Source organism: Sorex fumeus, unplaced genomic scaffold, assembly GCF_029834395.1.
Source record: "Sorex fumeus unplaced genomic scaffold, SorFum_2.1 ptg000007l, whole genome shotgun sequence".
NCBI lineage: Eukaryota > Metazoa > Chordata > Mammalia > Eulipotyphla > Soricidae > Sorex > Sorex fumeus.
The window spans coordinates 53,992,622-54,010,662 of NW_026606064.1; the positions used below are offsets into that span (position 1 = coordinate 53,992,622).

General features: G+C 45.7%; 1 protein-coding gene across 4 annotated transcripts in view; it reads left to right on the forward strand.

Annotated features, from left to right (window-relative positions):
• Positions 1–6,143: 6,143 nt before the first annotated feature.
• CUL2 (cullin 2) overlaps positions 6,144–18,041 on the forward strand; it is a 99,088-nt gene continuing 87,190 nt past the window's right edge. For 2 of the 4 annotated variants that reach the window (XM_056134735.1, XM_056134732.1), the window contains exon 1: positions 6,144–6,346. The gene's annotated coding sequence lies outside the window, so the exon portion shown is untranslated. Of the gene's footprint in view, positions 6,347–6,400; positions 6,607–18,041 lie in introns of those variants that run through there. The other 2 variants (XM_056134742.1, XM_056134741.1) reach the window with 1 other exon arrangement.

Genomic DNA, 18,041 nt, shown 5'->3' on the forward strand with positions numbered 1-18,041 from the left:
CTGCTCTATCTAGGGTGCCCCGGTGAAATTGGCTTGGTATGACATCTGGAGAGATCTCTGGCTCTGTGGTGTCTTCTGGGACTTGATGCTGTGTCTCTGGCTTTGAATCTCTTTTAAATTTATTTATGGGTCTCTGAAGCAAGGTCAGTAATAGAGTTTACAGGGTGGTGCTGAAGTTGGTTCGTGGTGGTTACTGCCAGTGCTTCCACGTGTATTGGGAAATGGGGGGAGGTAGTCCACTCCATGAAAACCTGGAGATTTAAGTCACAAAATCAGCATACCTGAATTTTCAGCAGATTATATCTTTGTGAGGTCCATCCTTAGACGGTGGAGTCCGGCCAGGGGAATAGCTGTAATTTTGGATTGTGGAAGCAAGCGTCTGCTGGGGTCCTGCTTGGGCAGGTACAGACCTTCCTGCCCCCTCTGATTTACCCAAGTCTGTTCATCCATGTGTGAGTCCAAGATTAACCATGCCTTTTGATCTCTTTCGAGATTTATCTATGGGTCTCTGATATAAGGCCAATAAATGAGCTTATATAGCTGAGCAGGAGGTGGTTTGTGGACATGGCTCCCACATACTTAACTTTTGGCTCTTTAATTTCTTGGCAAACTTGGTCCCAAGTAGTTGGGGTCCACCAATTTGCTCAAGCAGCAATTTTGGGGTGTCAGGAAGCCTGAAAGCATCATCAGGCTGCTGATGCACTCACCCCACAGGTACAGTTTGACTTTTTGAGAAACTTTTTTTTTACTTTTTTTTTGTTTGTTTTTTTGGGTCATACCCATCAATGCTCAGGGATTACTCCTGGCTCTGCACTCAGGAATTACTCCTGGCAGTGCTCAGGGGACCATATAGGATGCCAGGGATCGAGACGGGGTCAACTGTGTGCAAGGCAAATGCCCTTCCCACTGTACTATCACCTTGAGAAATTTTTTATGTGTGTTATTCCTACCAATAATTAATCATATAAGGATCAGAGATATACAAAATCATTATTTTTACCTTAAAAAGTAATAAACCCAAAATACATTTTAAGATTGCATTATTTTATGCAAAATAATTTTTTTATTATTTGTTTTTTGGGCCATATCTCATGATGTTCAGGGGTTACTCCTGGCTCTGCATAGGAATTACTTACTTGGTGGGGCTCAGCCTACCTGCTCTACTAACTCTCCACCTCCCCAACTAATCTTATTTTCCCAAATAAAAGTAATTAAGCAAGAAGAATGGCATTGTTTTATATTTTTGTTTATCTCTTTAATATCTGGATTACTAGAAGACAGCAAGGTTTTCTGTGGTTGAAGTATATGACAGCACTGTAGCACTGTCCTCCCGTTGTTCATCAATTTGCTCAAGCGGGCACCAGTAATGTCTCATTATGAGACTTGTTGTTACTATTTTTGGCATATTGAATACGCAACAGGTAGCTTGCCAGGCTCTGCCATATAGGCGGGATACACTCGGTAGCATGCTGGGCTCTCTGAGATGGACAGAGAAATCAAACCTGGGTCTGCCATGTGCAAGGCAAACGCCCTACCCGCTGTGCTATCACTCCAGCCCATATGAAATAAATAGGAGGAGAAATTTATTCTGTAGACAATTATGGATATTCTATGATAATTTAGAAAAGCTGAGAAAGTGTCACATTAGAACTGAGTTGTTTCAGGTATGTGGGTTTTGTGACCAAAATATCCAGGCTTTCACTGAATCGGGGATGGGTAACCTCCCCCCATCTCCCTGTTCTTGGAGGAGCCTGATAGTCACACCCACGAACTGCATCTGGTGCCGTATAAGCTCATTAATAGCCATGATCCAGAGATTCATAAATAAATTGTGGAAGAGATCAACAAGTTGCAGAGATGCTTCTGAACCCCAAACTCACCAACTAATTAAAAATTTAATTCCAGCTGTATCACCCTATTAAAAATTTTAGACTTCTCAGAGTGCATGGCTGCAAATGCTCTATACCACTGTAGAGTAGCACACCACATTGGATGGGGTGTAAAGTAGAAGGCAAACAGATCTTGATTAAAAGAAAAAAAATTAGCACACAAGGCTCAATCTATAACAACATGGTAGTAATCTCTTATACAAGGGCTTAATGGTTCCAGGGTGAGATACAACAATCTTCACATACATGCTTCTAAGAAAACGTTTTGGGATAATTTTTAGTGGATTATTCATTAGCAATACAAAATAAATTATTTATGTCCTACTATTGGGGCAGATTTGTGTGGTGTTGGGAAAATTGGAAATAATGGTTTTGGAATTGGTGTTGAAATATTGAATCTAATAAATTATTGTGAACTACTTTATACATACATATATATATATATATATATATATATGAACCGAGTTCTAAAAAGAAATATGAAACGATACCAAGAAAGTTGTTTTCTCATGGGAAGGGGGGCGTTCCGGCCCCTCCTTCATGCCCTACCGAGGTCACCAGTTGCCCCCCACGAGCGACTCTCTGGCACGGCCACGGCCCCAGAAGCATAAGGACTTAATGCAGAAAACCAGCAGCTTGGAGCAGAAAAGCAAACGGACTATGTGTTATTCCACACCATCATGCCTGCCCAGAGAGGAAAGGGTGTTGCTCCCTTCGCCCTCTCCTCTCTGGAAAGAAAGATGGCAGCCGCACGGGAGCCTTGTGGACAGCAGGTATGAGCCGGGGGCCTGGGGGCGACGAAAACCTCATGGGAAGGGGGGCGTTCCGGCCCGTCCTTCACACCCTACCGAGGTCACCAGTTGCCCCCCACGAGCGGCTCTCCGGCACTGCCACGACTCCAGAGCACAGAAACCAATCTCTTAATTATCTGACTTTTAGTAGAAATACTTCCAGGGTTAATAACTAAAATAGCAGAAATCCAAAACTGCTCGGCTGTGACAACATTTAATTCTTGAACCCAGCTGTAGAAAGCAAATCATTTCACAACGCTTTTTCAGCATGCCTGATTTGGGGGGGGGGTAAACTCTAAATAATAATGGTGCATCTTTTATCGAAACAATGAATCTAGTCAAAGTAGATAGAGTGTTAACTAGAACTCATCTGCCTCACAGGAATTGGGAGGGGTGGGAGGTGGGGTTTTATTGGGGTTCGTGGTAAAAAATAAGTATTGGTAAAGGGAAATGTGTTTGATATTTGCATGACTGAGACCTAAACCTAAAAGCTTTGTAACTTTTCCCATAGTGATTCAATAAATAAATAAATTATAAAATTAAAAAAAAACCCTTTATCTTTTTTTTAAAAAAAGAAAGTTGTTTCTCCCCCCCCTCTCTCTCACACACACACACACACACACACATACACAACATCTCTATCCAATCATCTGTCTTGTGCTTTGAATGTATCTTTTACCCACACATGATTTCATAATGTTCTGTTTGCATTGATCATTTGAAAAGCATTGTGTCATGTAGATCTTGCATATGTTGACATATCTCATCACACAATATCAAAGGGTCATGTTCACTAATAGCATTACAGTCATTTATTGTTTGTTTTAAATTATAAAAAAACTTTAAAAATTTAGACATGATTTAAAAAGTTGTTTACAATCAAGTTTGGGGCATAAAATTGCCCATCTCCATTCTCATAATGTTCCCACCTCCATTCCCACCACCCTGCAGTACTACAGTTTTTTTTTCTTTCTTTCTGGGTCACACTGGTGATGCTCAGGGTTTACTCCTGGCAGTGCTTTGGGGACCATATGGGATGCCAGGGATCAAAGCTGAGTTGTCCCCATTCAAGGACACCCTAACCACTGTACTATTGCTCCGGCCCCGGTACTATGATGTCATCAGGGAAAAAAAGAATCTTTAAGCTTCCAGGCTCAGGGTGGTGAAAATGTTTTAAAATTTCAAATTTCACTTGAAAACAAAATTTTATCATTGGCAACAAAAACTGTCAGATTTTTTTCCTTTTGCTTGAAGTGTTAGACTCCCTTCATTTTGAAGAAATATTTATCAATTCTCAAAGCAGAACAGCATAAGTTTGTCTGTCAATTGATTTTTCAAGAAAAAGAGAAGTGTTTCAGGGACAAAAACAGTTAGATTAGCTTAGAATTCAGCCCTGATATGTTGCTCTTCAAGACAAGCCCTCGACTTTGGAATATCGCAGAACTTCTAGATTCTTTAGACAGAATGTCAGGGAGAAGAGCTCAATTTTCTAAAAGATAACACTTGCTCTGTTTCATCAAGGATGATCCTAAATCAAAACACAAACAACTACAGTGTGTGGCAGTACTTCGAGGTGTTCACTACTAGGAATATTGTGTCACTCTCTGAATTCTTAAGACCGGATGTCAACAGTGTTACTGTTGCTTTGCATCATCACTGCCATTGAGAGTCCAAAACACAAGGCAGAGGGACTGGGAAGGAAGTGGCGCCGAGTTAGATCCTCCAGAGCGCTGCATAGTTCTTAGAGCCTGCTGTGTGACCCTGGGGACCAACCCAAAGCAGTGCTGTGCCCAAGTAGCATTTGGGTCCCTGAGCATTGAGCTCCGAACTCGACTGTCAGGATTGGCACAAGAACCACTGTGCAGTGTGCCCTTACCACTTGACTTCAAAGAGCATGTTGTATTGCAGTAACAAGTATTCTGTTTTCATTTTTTAGGTCACATCCAGCAGCGCTCAGGGGCAATTCCTAGCTCTGTGCTCAGGGGACCTGGTGGTGCCAGGGATTTGAACTGGGATCACCCATACATTAGGCAAGTGCCTTAACCCCTGTACTTTCTCTCTAGCATATCCTGTTGTTCTCAAATTTGGTCTTGAAGCCACGTTTTGAGAATTGCTGAACTAGAAGAGGAAAAAAGTGAGAAAAATGTCACATAATGGAAAAAAAAACCTGTTGAATCAAGTCCCTGATAGTTCTATTAAATAAAGAGTACCCATCCAGAGATAGTACAGTATCTGGGCACATGTCTAGTATGCACCCAGTCCAACTTCTATTCTTGAGACTACAAGTTCCCCAGAGCATCTCTAGACTCAGCCCCGGAGGCCCCTAGGACTGCTGGGTGTGTCCCTGGAGAACCCCATTGCTCCTGGGTACGGTCTGGGGATGCCCAGATTTTGGCAGCACTGTATCCTAGACCCTTGCACTAATCTGCCAACCTGGGTGACCCAGCACAATTTGGGTGTCTCGTGCACCCCACTCCCCACCAAACAGAAAAACCTAAACTTTAAGCCCATTTCTTAGGCCTTATTGCACATTTACATGCTTTGGAGATTGAGTCTAAAAATTAAAGCAGTGTGACAGGTCCAGTGGCACTAATGATGAGGCTGAAGCAGAAGCACTACATAATTGTTATTAGAAGCAAATTAGAGGAGGGGAAAGACTGTAGGGATTATCAGACCAGAAGACAGGATTTTAATGGTCCTTGAAAAATGGGTACAGTTTGTCGAGGGTGGAAGCAAAGGCTTCCTCAAAACGCACCACCGAGGAGCAAGCCTGAGCTGAGAGCTTGTGGCTATGACTGGCAAAAAACGGAGTAAAGCCCGGCTTTTGTTCCATTGTCGTCCCTTGTTTACGAAGAGGCGAGGGGGACATCTGTTTGGGTCAAGCTTGTCGTTTCAAACCCTAAGAGAGGAAAACCGTTTAGACTGATGGTGGCAAGGAGCTGGGGAGTCAGTGTAGACAGAGAGTTCCTTTATCGAACATGCACATAATATCTCAGAATTTGTCTTCAGACGAAATCAACCAACCAACCGGCTCGCCAGGGGAGTGGGCTGGGGGTGTGGGATGACAGAGGGAAAGGAGTTCTGCTAATCCAACCTCCACGACGACTGAAATAATAGCCCGTGGGGGGCAAGGAGATCGCCGTCTCGGTCTGTGCATCCAGGTCCGAAACAACACCAGGGCTGGGGTGGGAGGAAAAAAGCGCTTCCGCTGAAAACGCCGCTTCGCACATTGTTCTGACGAGTCCACCCCGCCCCAGCGTGTCCACTGGCACTGCGACCGGGGAGCTCAGCGCCTCGCGACCGCCTCTGGACACCCGCCTCCGGCCCCTTCGCCCCCCTCCGCCCCGCCCCGCCCCGAGCGCGCCGGGGCTCCGAGGCGCTTCGGAAGTGGATTTCCGCGGCCTTTCGCGAGCGCAGCAAGTCGGGCTCCCCGCGCTTGCCGTACGGCGGACCGTACCACCGCGGGCGGACGGGGGCGCCGGGCAGCAGCGGAAGCGGGAGCGCGGAGGGTGTGTGTCAGGGAAAGCCGGGCACGGAGGAGGACGCCGGGTCGACGGTGCCCGCCGCCAGTCCGTCCCTCTCCCCAGCCCGCGCTGCCCCCGCGTCCCCGCCGCGTCCGGGCTCCGCGGCCGCCGGGAGCCGGGCCGCATCTCCGCGCCGTGGCAGGTGAGCGCCGGCGCGCGCGGGCTCCCCGGGCTCGCTCCCCACCCCCCGCGGGCCCGGGGCCGGTGGCGGCGGCCGGCCGGGGAGGCGGCCTCGGCGCTCAGTAATGGCAGCGCGGTGAGCCGGGGAACGCGAGCTGACAGCCGCCGCCGTCGCCGCCGCCCACCCGTCTCGCCGGGGGGCTCCGGCCTTCGCGCCTGGGGGGCTGCCTGTCCCCGTCCCTTTGTCCCCCCCTCCCGCCCCTTGTCCCGCTTCTGCCGCAGGTAACCCCGCCGGGGAGGTGGGGGCGGGGGGGCTCGGGGCTGCAGGCGCCGGGGCAACTTCCCTCCCCGGCTCCCGGGGGTCGGGCGGGGAGTTAGGGGCCGCCGCGCGGGGGAAGGGGCGAGGGATGGGAAGGGGCGGCGGGGGCTGAGGGTGCCTTCGACGGGCACCCGCTTCCCCGCCGGGCCGACCCCCGAGTCCTGCCACCTCTCGGTGCTGGATCCCGGGCCTCCCTTCCCCAGCCCGGCCTGGGCCGCCCCTCCCTCGGCCCCCGTTTTCCTCCAGCCGAGGGAAGGTGAGCCAGGCGGAGGACTCACTTCTCTGCTCGTTTACGGACACCCGGGGACCCTCAACTCTCTGTGGTTGGGGGCTTTTGTGTGTGTGTGTGTGCGTGTGTGTGTGTGTGTGTGTGTGTGCGTGTGCGTGGGGCGGGGGGGGGCGCATACAGATCTTGCATCCTTGCAGCAAGTATTTTCACTTTTGTTTCAGCAGGCAGCGAAGATCGGTAGCTCTGGGGTGGGGAGTAGCCTTGTGAGCATGCTAGCCCCTTTCTAGACACTTCGGGGCTGGTGAAATGGGATCCCTACACTCCTTAGAGCATTGACTTACACACCAGGGAGTCTGGACCTGCTCCCTGCCACCCCACAAATAGGGGCATGTAAATAAGACATCGGTGACTTGCAGACTCGGTTCTGTGGTTAAATCCTCTCTCCCTCCCTATTACCAGTTGGAAGGGGAGGACCCTCTCCCCACCCCCTCCCCCCCCACCCCAGCATAAAATTGAAGGTAATGAGATTATAAACTGATCGCATTCCCGCCACAGCATTGACCTCTCCGTACCGAAAGCTTTGCGCCGGACCTGCCCCAAGCCAGCCTTCAAACGGGCGATACTCATTTTTGTTCTGATTGCTCCCCACTCCCTAACAGTTACAGACATTCAAATGACTGTCTCGCCCTTTGGAATTTGGCATTACTTTCCAGGAGCAAAATGCTTTCCCTTCCTTTTGCAGTGTTTGGAAAGACCTTCAAAAGAGTCACAGGTGAAATGACATGTCTGGCGTTGAGAGTTACTACCCCCGCTTGGTAATGGTCCCGCAAGTTGGGCAGAGTTTCTTCAGTGAGCTACCCAGAGTGTGTGGAAAAATGCTTTTTCTGTGTATTTGAATGTTCATGAGCATCAGACGCACTTTTGCTTCATTCCTCCGCCTCTCTGGGGGGTGATAAGCTGAAGCTGGTTCATCCATGTCTTTTATCTTCACCAGTCTGTCATATGTTAGCAGTCTGTTAAATGTTGTGGACCTTGCTTAAAGTCAGTTTTGCATTTTCCCTAAGTGAAGTATGTGTTAAGCTCTCGGTTCCCATGTCAGGCATTATTGCAGGCATTGGGAGTGCACCAGACACATGACATTTCTGCCCTCTTGGACCTTTGGTTCTGGTGGGGAAGGGAAAGAGACACAATAAAAAAAAAAAAGAAAACAGCATTCAGAGTGAGTATGCCAAGAAGGAAAACAAGCTTTGGAGTTGTGGGGCTGACTGGGGCATCAGTTCAGATGCTGTGGTCAGGAATAACTTGGTCCTGAAGTGACCTTTGAACTTGATATCTGAAGAGGGAGAAGAATTTACCCTTTGGAAGTCTGAGGGAAGTGTGTGCCTGATGGAGGAAACAGCCAATGGCCATGCAGTGGTTTCTGAGAACTGGAAGGAGCTTGGTAAAGGTGGAGTCAGACAATTGAGAGATACATTGTCTGACCCCGGAGTGGCCAGGGTTGGTGAGGTCCTGATCTCTAAAGGGATTTGGCTTTTATTCTTGAAGTGTGTTGAATAGGGCTGGCAGTGTGACTGCATCGTTGAGCACCTGTGCTGCTGAGTTTGTGTGAGTTTGATTCTTAGCATGGGGAAAAAATTGTGTTTGCAAGTTTTGCAAAAGAGATGGCTAGGGTCTGATTTCTCTCTGCCTGTGGGGAAGATTGCATAATAGAAGAAAATCAGCAGGGAAACCTGTGAGAGGACCAAGGTGTATTTGAGTGGAGTGGTAGCTGCTGACTGAGAGATAAGTGAATAACTGTTGGGAAGTTAAGGATGTTTACTGAACTTGCGGTGTTCAGGCTGTGAGTGCAGTTGGATTGGGCTGGGATGACATAGGGGTTGAGTTTCTGGAGGACAGTAAAGATGTTTTGTGTTAGAGGTGGGGAAGAGGTGCGGGGCGCTGTTTCTTCTGTGGGAAATAAGGTTGAACTGGACCTGTTAAGTAAGACCAATGAAATGTGCAATGGGCAGTTGGATATGCAGCTCTGGAATTTGTGGTGCGTCAGTCAGCAAGTAACTTCCAAGCATCAGCTGTGGGCCAGGCAATGGGAATAGTAGTGGTGAAAAATTGCTGTCTTTTAAGTTAACTCTAGCCAGAGACGGGAATCATCAGCATTTACATGCTGGTTTATCATATTTCTGTTCCAAATAAAAGTCATGTGATTGAAAATTTTAAGTGTGTGATATGGTATAGAACGGAAAGCTCTCTTATTTCCTGTACCCACCATCATTTAGTTTTGAGTGGAGCCCAACAATGTTAGTGGGCTTCTTACCCTTCCAAAGATACATTTTGTACAGAAGTAAGTAAACATGTCATACAGTCCTCACTTTGCAAAAGTGATGACATGTGTTTTGCCTGGAGGTACTCAGGGCATCCAGTCAGGTGCTTGAGATGGAACTGAGGTGGGTGGCATGGAAGGCCTTGACACCTAGGCAGGTGGTCCCCTGCCTGTTTGTTTATCCCCCCCCCCCACACACTTTTTCTTTAAGGACTGTTTATTTTAATTTGATTTTTGTGGTTATTTTGTTAATACCTCTCACTCTTTCCTCCTGAGATTAAAATAAGTAGCTAGTTTTTGTTGGGTAACATCTTTGATAGAAAATATTTAATAATGCTTTACTAATTATAACATAGAAGACTCCAGATCATGGGTGGGAAGCAAGCTCAAGCTCAATATGTTTTGCAGACAGGCAGCCCAGGTTTGATCTGTGACCCCATATCTGGTCCCCGGAGCATCACCAGAAGCAGAACCCCAAGGACAGAGGCAGGAGTAACCCCTGAGAACCACTGGGTGTGGCCCGTCCCCTCCCCCCCAAAAATAAATGAGACTGCAAATCATTAAGTGATACAGCTGAAGCTAATATGTTATATTGCACTTAATAAGAATGAAAGATAACATGCCCCACTTTGATTCAGTGTAGCATTTTATCTATAAATGTGCACTTTTTAATGTACTGTTTGAAAATTTTAGTTAACCAAAGGATTATCATTTGTGCTTTAATATTATACATGATGTTGCTGCTATTATTTAAGGTAGGATTATTTGGGGCTGGAGAGATAATATAGTGGGCAGGGTGCTTGTCTTGAACGTGGTTGACTTGGGTTCGATCCCTGATTCCCCATATGATTCCCTGAGCACCACCAGGACTGATTCCTGAATGCGAGCCAGGAGAAGTCCTGAGCATTGCCAGGTGTGCCCTCCCCCCCCCCCCCCCCCCCCCCCAAGGATTATTGCTTGATTGTTTGTGTATGTCAGGATGTTTCATCAATCAGGTAAATAGTTCAGCGTTTTTTACTTTTTGAACTCAACACCCCTGGCCCTTGGTAGGGATCTGGAATTTAGTAAATACTTAATAAGTATCCATTAACTAGGTCTTCTTATTTTTGGATTTATTTTGTATAAATATTTTTTGTTTTTTTTTTTTGGGGGGGGGCCTCACCCGGCTGCACTAAGGCTTTACCTCTGGCTCTGGACTCAGGGATCGCTCATGGTGGGGTCCCAGGAGAATATATTCTGTGCTGGGGAGTGAACCCTGGTTCACCTTGTGCATAGTAAGCACTTTAACCCCTGTAGTAGCGCCTCAGCCTGGTATTTCCTCAGTATCTGAACTTTGTTGTAATTCAGTTGAAGGAAAGTACAGGATACTTTTTTTTTTTAACTTGGAAATAATTTTAAACTTACAGTGAAGTTGCAAAAGGGCCGAGAGAATCCAGATGTACCATCCAGCTTTTGTTCATTTTAATGGCAAGCGGAGCATGATGACCAGAACCAGGAAATTAGCATGTGGTCCGGTACATTCTGCAAAACTGTAATTCGGTCCAGTACTTTCTGCAAGGGGCTGGAGCAATAGCACAGCGGTAGGGCATTTGCCTTACAAGCGGCCAACATGGCCGACCCGAGTTCGATTCCTCCGCCCTTCTCGGAGAGCCCGGCAAGCTACCGAGAGTATTCGATATGCCAGACACAGTAACAACAAAGTCTCCAATGGAGACGTTACTGGGCCCGCTCGAGCAAATCGACGATCAACGGGAGGGCCTTTACCTTTACCTTACTTTCTGCAAAACTGTAGAGCATTTGCATCTCACCAGTTTTCCTCCCTGATGCCCTTTTTCTGGTTTAAGAGTTTGTCCAGAGGCTGGAGAGATAGTAGAGGGCACTTGCCTTGCATGTGGCCCGCCGGGGTTCAGCTCCTAGAACCCCATATGTTTCTCCAAGCACTGCCACAATAATTTTGAGCACAGAGCCAGGAGTAATTCCTGAGCATGGTGGGTGGGGTGTGGCCCCCAAACAAAAAGAGTCTAACCAGATCAGACCTAGTTGTTGTGTACCCTAATCTCTTCTGATCCCTGGAAGTCTTTTTTTTTTCTTCCCCCTTCTTTCATCTTTTATGATCTGCATGTTTGTGATTGTGATGAATGGGATGATGATGAATGTTACTTTGTTTGGTAACAAATTTGGTGCTCAGAGCTAATTGCTGGCCCTGCACTCAGGGATCACTTGATCACTCACAAGTGTTCTTGGGAGACCATCTGGGGTGCTTGGGCTTGAGTTTGGGCTGACTGCACTGCGAGCTCCTTACCTGCTGTACTGTCTCTCCTGAGCCCAGGTTGTTTTTTGTTTGGTAGAATGGCTGCAGTTTGGGTTTGTATGATTTTGTTGTTGTTGTTTTGGACCACACCCTGCAATGCCACTCCTGACCCCTCCCTGTGGATGTCTCTGTTCTTGCTCTGGGGACTGTGCTATGCCAGAGATCAACCCAGGGCTCCAGTAGGCAAAGCATGTGCTTCAGCCTTTTGAACTACCTCTCTCAGCTGGCCTGTGATATTTTCTCATGATTCGATTGAGATCATATTGGGTTTGGCACAAATATTACAGAAGTGATGGCAGATTCTATTTAGTGCCATTTGTCACAGGCTAAAGGCTATCTATAATTCCTGTAAGAGAAGGTAGTGACTTTTACTTGGGTAATGTTCTGTCCGTCAGAGTTTCCAGTCGTAAAGTTACAGTTTTTCTCTTTGTAATGACTCTATTTTCTTGGGGAGATTCTTCAGACTCTGCAGATGAGTCTCTTTTAAAACTTTGTCCCATTCTGTCCTGCTTTCTCTGGTAAATTTTGCCTGTTAATTTCTATAGTGGTGCTTGCCTGGTGATTTAACAAATATGTATGTATACATATTTGTTGGGCTGGAGGAATAGCACAGCGGGTAGGGCGTTTGCCTTGCACACGGCTGACCCTGGTTCTATTCCTCTGTCCCTCTCAGAGAGCCCCGCAAGCTACCAAGAGTATCTTACGGCACGACAGAGCCTGGCAAGCTCCACGTGGCGTATTTGATATGCCAAAAAAACAGTAACAAGTCTCACAATGGAGATGTTACTGGTGCCCACTCAAGCAAATCCATGAACAATAGAAAGACAGTGCTACAGTGCTACATATTTGTTTCTTTTGGGGGAACACCCTGCCACACTGGGCTAGAGGGACTAATTCTGGTGGAAGACAGTGCTACAGTGCTACATATTTGTTTCTTTTGGGGGAACACCCTGCCACACTGGGCTAGGGGGACTAATTCTGGCATAGCACAGTCCTCAGAGCTCATGAATTGAACCTGGGGCTCCTGCATGCTAAGTATGCATTCCAGCTCATTGAAGTATTTCCCTATCTTCAACTGATGCTGATTTCCATGTTTCTCATATCGTTTTCCTTTTTTGTTGTTGTTGTTGTTGTTAGTGGGTGGGAGTGGGCAACTCAGGGGTTGCCTGGACCATTTGTGATGCTGGGATTTGAACCAGAGTAATGGTTATGGCTATAGGCAAGTATCTTAACTTGTGTTCACAGAGTACTCTGTGTTTTCATTTCTCTTTTCAGTAATTCTTTTGAGTAGTTCCATAAGGAAGAATGGTTCCTTCTCCCTCTTTATTCATTCAGTAATTTTTCCTACTGGTATTGAGTCATATATATTTGCTTCTACTCTGTTCTAATTCTGCATTTACTTTGTTGCTCTGCTAGCTCTGGCTTTCCGGTTGGCTCTTTGTCTTTTCAGTGTATCCCCAAATTCTTTTCTTTAGGGAAGCACTTCCTGTTTTTCTGACACCATAAGATGTTTCAGGCTCATCTTGCATTTTCTAGAGCCAGTTACTTGTCCAAAGAACTCTGCTTCCTTAATAGGGTTTGATACCAAGATTTTTTAGTGCTGTGTATACTATTAGTGGGGTGCCGTTGCTTTCAGATCCTCTCGGTAGACAGATCTACTGATATATAGTATTAACAGTATTTATTAATACTGATCTATGAGTACTTCAAACATCTATTTACTTATCTTTTTCTGTGCGTCTTAAAAACCACAAGTTGATGCTGCTAACTCTGGTTTTAGTCAAGCACTATAGAGTATATACTAACCTTCTATTTTTTTTTTTTTTAAATGAAACAAGTTCATTCGGGAGAGAGTGATAGAGGTGCTCAGGAGAACGTGGAGGGATGGAGAGACAATACAGTGCGTAGAGAGCTTGCCCTGCACGTGGCCCACTGGGTTCAGAATCTGGCACCCCATATGGTCCCTTGGTGTTCTTCGAGGAGTGATCCTGGAGTGCAGAGACAGGAGGAAGCCCTGAGCACTGTTGGGTGTGACCCAGCCTCCTCTCTCTGCAATAAAGACTGATTTTCAGCCCTTGAGAAGAAAAAAAAAAACAACCCTTTCAAATAATTTCTTTTTAAAAGTCTGCCTGAATCAAAAAGAACAATGACATTTTGTCCTCATTTTGATTAGTAAGTATAAATTTAAGAGAGTACTTTGCATTTCGATTTAGATACTTTAGCACTGGAGACTACTAAGTACGGTCTTATTACGTATCTCTGTATACTTCTATTATTGAGGGAAATTCACATAAAAATTTACCATTTAAGCTCCCCTGAGGGGAATAATTTTGGTTAGTTTAATTATCTATATTTTTGTTTTTGTTTTTGGGCCATACCTAGTGATGTTCAGGGTTACTCCTGGCTCTGCACTCAGGAATTACTCCTGGTGGTGCTTGCGGGATCATATGGGATGCTGGGGATTGTAACCTGGTTGGGCGTGTGCAAGGTAAACCCCTGCCCTGCTGTACTGTCACTCCAGCCAGCAAGGTAGTCTTATTTTTCTTTTCCTTTCCCATCCGTTTGTTCTGATCATGGGGGTTGCAGACTTGGCCATGGCGGGGAATCACACAGTTTGTTCTGATGCTCATATATTTGGTTGGGTGATTTGTAGTCACTGAATTTTGTTGTGGCACCAAGTAGCCCAAAGCGGGGGTAGAAGTGGGGATGTTAAGGGTGGGGTTGCCGGGATCACCCCCAGGCACCTGGGGTGGTGATGGGGACTAAATGTTCATCCTGATCTTTTTTTTATTTTGGTTGTTTTGGACCACACGTAAAAGTGCTGGAGAGTTATTCCCAGCTCTGCTGCAGGTGTGGTGGGTTGCTTGGGAAGGGTAGTTCTCAAGCGTTCTGGGGCCTCCCTGTGCCAGGATAGGGAATCCCTCTGGGCTGTCTGTGTGCACTCAGCCTGCTGCTCAAACTCTCTGACCCCTAGGCCCTAATTTAACTATTTTTCATGTACAGTTTTTTGATACAGCTTACACTCAGGTTTTATTCTCAGCTATCACTATTTCTAGTTTTTTTTTCCCCTTTAAATAGAAATAGTGATCATTAAACAGCAACTCCCTATTCCTTTTCCTGCCAATTCCTGGTGACTTCCTGATCTATTTTGTGTTTGTGTGATCTGACCTGTTCTCAGGACCTCCTATAAGAAGGAGCACACAGGGCCAGAGGGGTAGCACTCAAGGTAAGGCATGTGTATCAGCCTCGATCCCGGTTCAGATCTGTAGCCAGTGGGTCTGTAAAGGGGCACATGAGAGAGTGTTCCCACCTTTCTGCTTGACCCACCTTGGCTGCCAGTGCTAGGAGAAGTGCTTGGTGTAGGTCCTAACCTCAGCTCAGACATTTGGGATCCATTGCCTTTCCATCACACAAAAGAATTTCAGGAGATAAAATGGTGAAGCAAGAACATTTTTATTGAAACTTACTTAGAAAGATGTGAGAGGACAGAGAGGGAAAAGTACGTGTTGGAGAGAGAACATGGGTTTTTCCAGAGTGAAAATAAGCAAGCAGAGAAACAGACGAACAAGTGAGATACACTTGTTCAGGGGAGAACAGGGCTTGGAGAGAAAGCCCCAAATGGCTTTTGGAAGGAGCTTTTTATTTTTTTATTTTATTTTATTTATTTTAGAATTTATTTATTTTTTTTTTGCTTTTTGGGTCACACCCAGCGATGCACAGGGGTTATTCCTGGCTCTGCACTCCGGAATCACTTCTGGTGTTGCTAGGGGGACCATATGGGATGCTGGGAATTGAACCTGGGTCGGGCGCATTGCAAGGCAAACGCCTACCTGTTGTGCTGTTGCTCCAGCCCCTGGGAGGAGCTTTTTAATCTCTTCTTCCAAATGGACTTTTCTGGAGTTTTGCATAGATGCAAGTCAGCCTGGCCATCGTGACAGGACAGTTTTGTACTTTTGGTGGTCTCCTTATAATCTTCCGGATTCTTCTGTAACTTCTCCTTTCCTGAGGTGTCCAATCTTCTCTAGAAGTGCTTTGGTTTCTTTTCTCAGAGCTCAGGATTTGTATGTGTCAAAGGTCTTCTTGCCTTTTGGGCTACTTCAGAGATAGGGAATCTCAATTGTTAAGTTTCATTATTTCCCAAAAGTACATTGCCAGGGCTGGAGTGATAGCATAGTGGGTAGGGCGTTTGCCTTGCATGTGACTGACCTGGGTTCGATTCCTCCGTCCCTTTTGGAGAGCCCGGCAAGCTATCTGAGAGTATCCTGCCCGCATGGCAGAGCCTGGCAAGCTCCCTGTGGCATATTTGATATGTCAAAAACAGTAACAACAAGCCTTACAATGGAGATGTTACTGGTGTCCGCTTGAGTAAATCGATGAACAACGGGAGGACAGTGTTACAGTGCTACATTGCCAGGGTTCCCTTACCCATCTACCTACGATAGATCCACAGCATGGGTTATAGTCCCAACCCCCTCACCTGCCAGCACTGCTAGGGTTCTCTGAGCACAGAGCCAAGAATTGCCCTTCAATACCACCAAGTATGGCACCCCTCCCTTGCCCCCCCCCCAAAGGAACATAGTATTTTTTCCTTTTCTTTGACTTATTTGACTCAATGTCTTCAAGGTTCACCTGTGTTATAATATCTACACAGCTTTATTCCCTTTGTGTGTATAATATCACATATTGTTGATCTATTTTCTGTTTTAATTATTTTGGACCACAGCAGAAGGTGCTTGGGAATTATTCCCAGCTTGATGCTCCAGGTGGAGTGTGTTGGAGGGGTTGCTCCCCAGAGTTTTGGGAGCACATTTGTACTATTGCACACCACACTTTGTTTATCTGTTCTGTTACTGGTTGCTGAGTCCTGTCCACCTATTGAATATTTTGAATAATACTGCTGTGAACATAGGGGCACAGTGTGTCTTTCAGTTTCTGCCTTCGTTATCTCTGCTATTCCTATTTTTACCTCTTCTTCCTCCTATTCCTCCTCTTCTTCCTTCCTCTTCTTCCTTTTCTTCATTCCTTCTTCTTTCCACTTGGCAGTACTGGGGAACCACGTGATACCAGGGATCAAACTCTGACTTCCTGTGTACAAAACATTCACACAGCCCATTGAGCTATCTCTTTGGCCCTCAATATTTACCCTTTTGAGTACCTGTTATACTTTTATTTAGTTTTATTTTTTTGTGTGGGAGGGGTGTTTGGCATGCTTCTGGTGGTCCTCAGTGGTTACTCCTACATCTTCACTCAGGACTTACTCCTGGCGATTCTTGGGGGGCCATATGGGATGCTGGGGATCAAAACCCAGTCTGCCATGTGCAAGTCAAACACCCTACCACTGTACTTTCTCTTTGGCCTGAGTACCTGTTAAATTTTTTCAATCATGGTTGCACCATCTTACATTCTTAGCATTGCATATTTCTTCGCATCCTTGCCAAAATTTGTTGTTTTCTATTTTGTTTGTTTGTATTAAAAAGTAGCTTATTGGGTGTGAGGTATTCTGTTATTTGGGTTGGATTTATTTTTCCCAAAAGCCTGTGATGTTGAGCATATTTTCATGTTTGCTGTAGAACTTTGTATGGCCATTTGATGGCTTTGAAGAAACTTCTAATGCAAGTCTTTTGTTATTTTAAAATTGAGTTTTGTTGGTGAAGTATATAGTTCTTTGTATATTATAGTTATGAATCTTTTGACTTTTTTGGAGGGGGTAACTGAGGATCGAACCTAGGACCTTATACATTTAGGGTACTCTTTCTCCTGAACCACATCACTGATCCTGAAAATATGTGTTAGTCTCTTAAAAGATAAGGGATTCTCTTCATTCTTTTAATAGTGAACATTCAGGGCTGGAGAGAGAATACAAGAAGAAAAGTTCTTGCCATTTTTTGTTTTGTTTTGGGGCCTCACTTGGCTGTATTCAGGGGTTATTCTTGACTCTTTGCTCAGAGATCACTCCTAGCTGGGTTTGGGGAACCATATTGGGTGCCTGGGTTGGCCACGTGCAAGGCAAATACCTTACACACTGTACTATCAGTTTGGCCTGAAGGTTTTTGCCTTGCCAACCCCATTTCAATCCCTGGTACTGCACAGGTAGGAATGACCCCTGAGCACAAAGTCAGAAAGGAGTAAGTAAGGCCTGAATAACTGCTGAAAGTGACTCCAAGCTCCACTTCCTCAGAACGTCAACTTTGATGCATGAACGATTTAAAATTTTTTGAAGACAAATTTGTTTTCTTTGTTGACTGTGCTCTTGGCGTCATATCCAATAAACCATTGTTAAGTCCAGTGGCATAGGGCTTTACCCCCATAATGTTTTTCCCCAAGAATTTTATAGTTTTAGTCCTGAAGTTTGGGTCATCCATTATAAGTTAATGTTTATATAACTTAAGCCATCTACGTAAGCTTATGTAGATGGCTTACGTTGGAACATATAACAGAAACATCTAACTTTGACCTGCTTGAATTTTAATTTTTAGGGTGCTAAAAAAGCAGTTAATGAGGAAGGGATGGCATTTTTTTCCTGCTTGAGAAGCTAAGAATG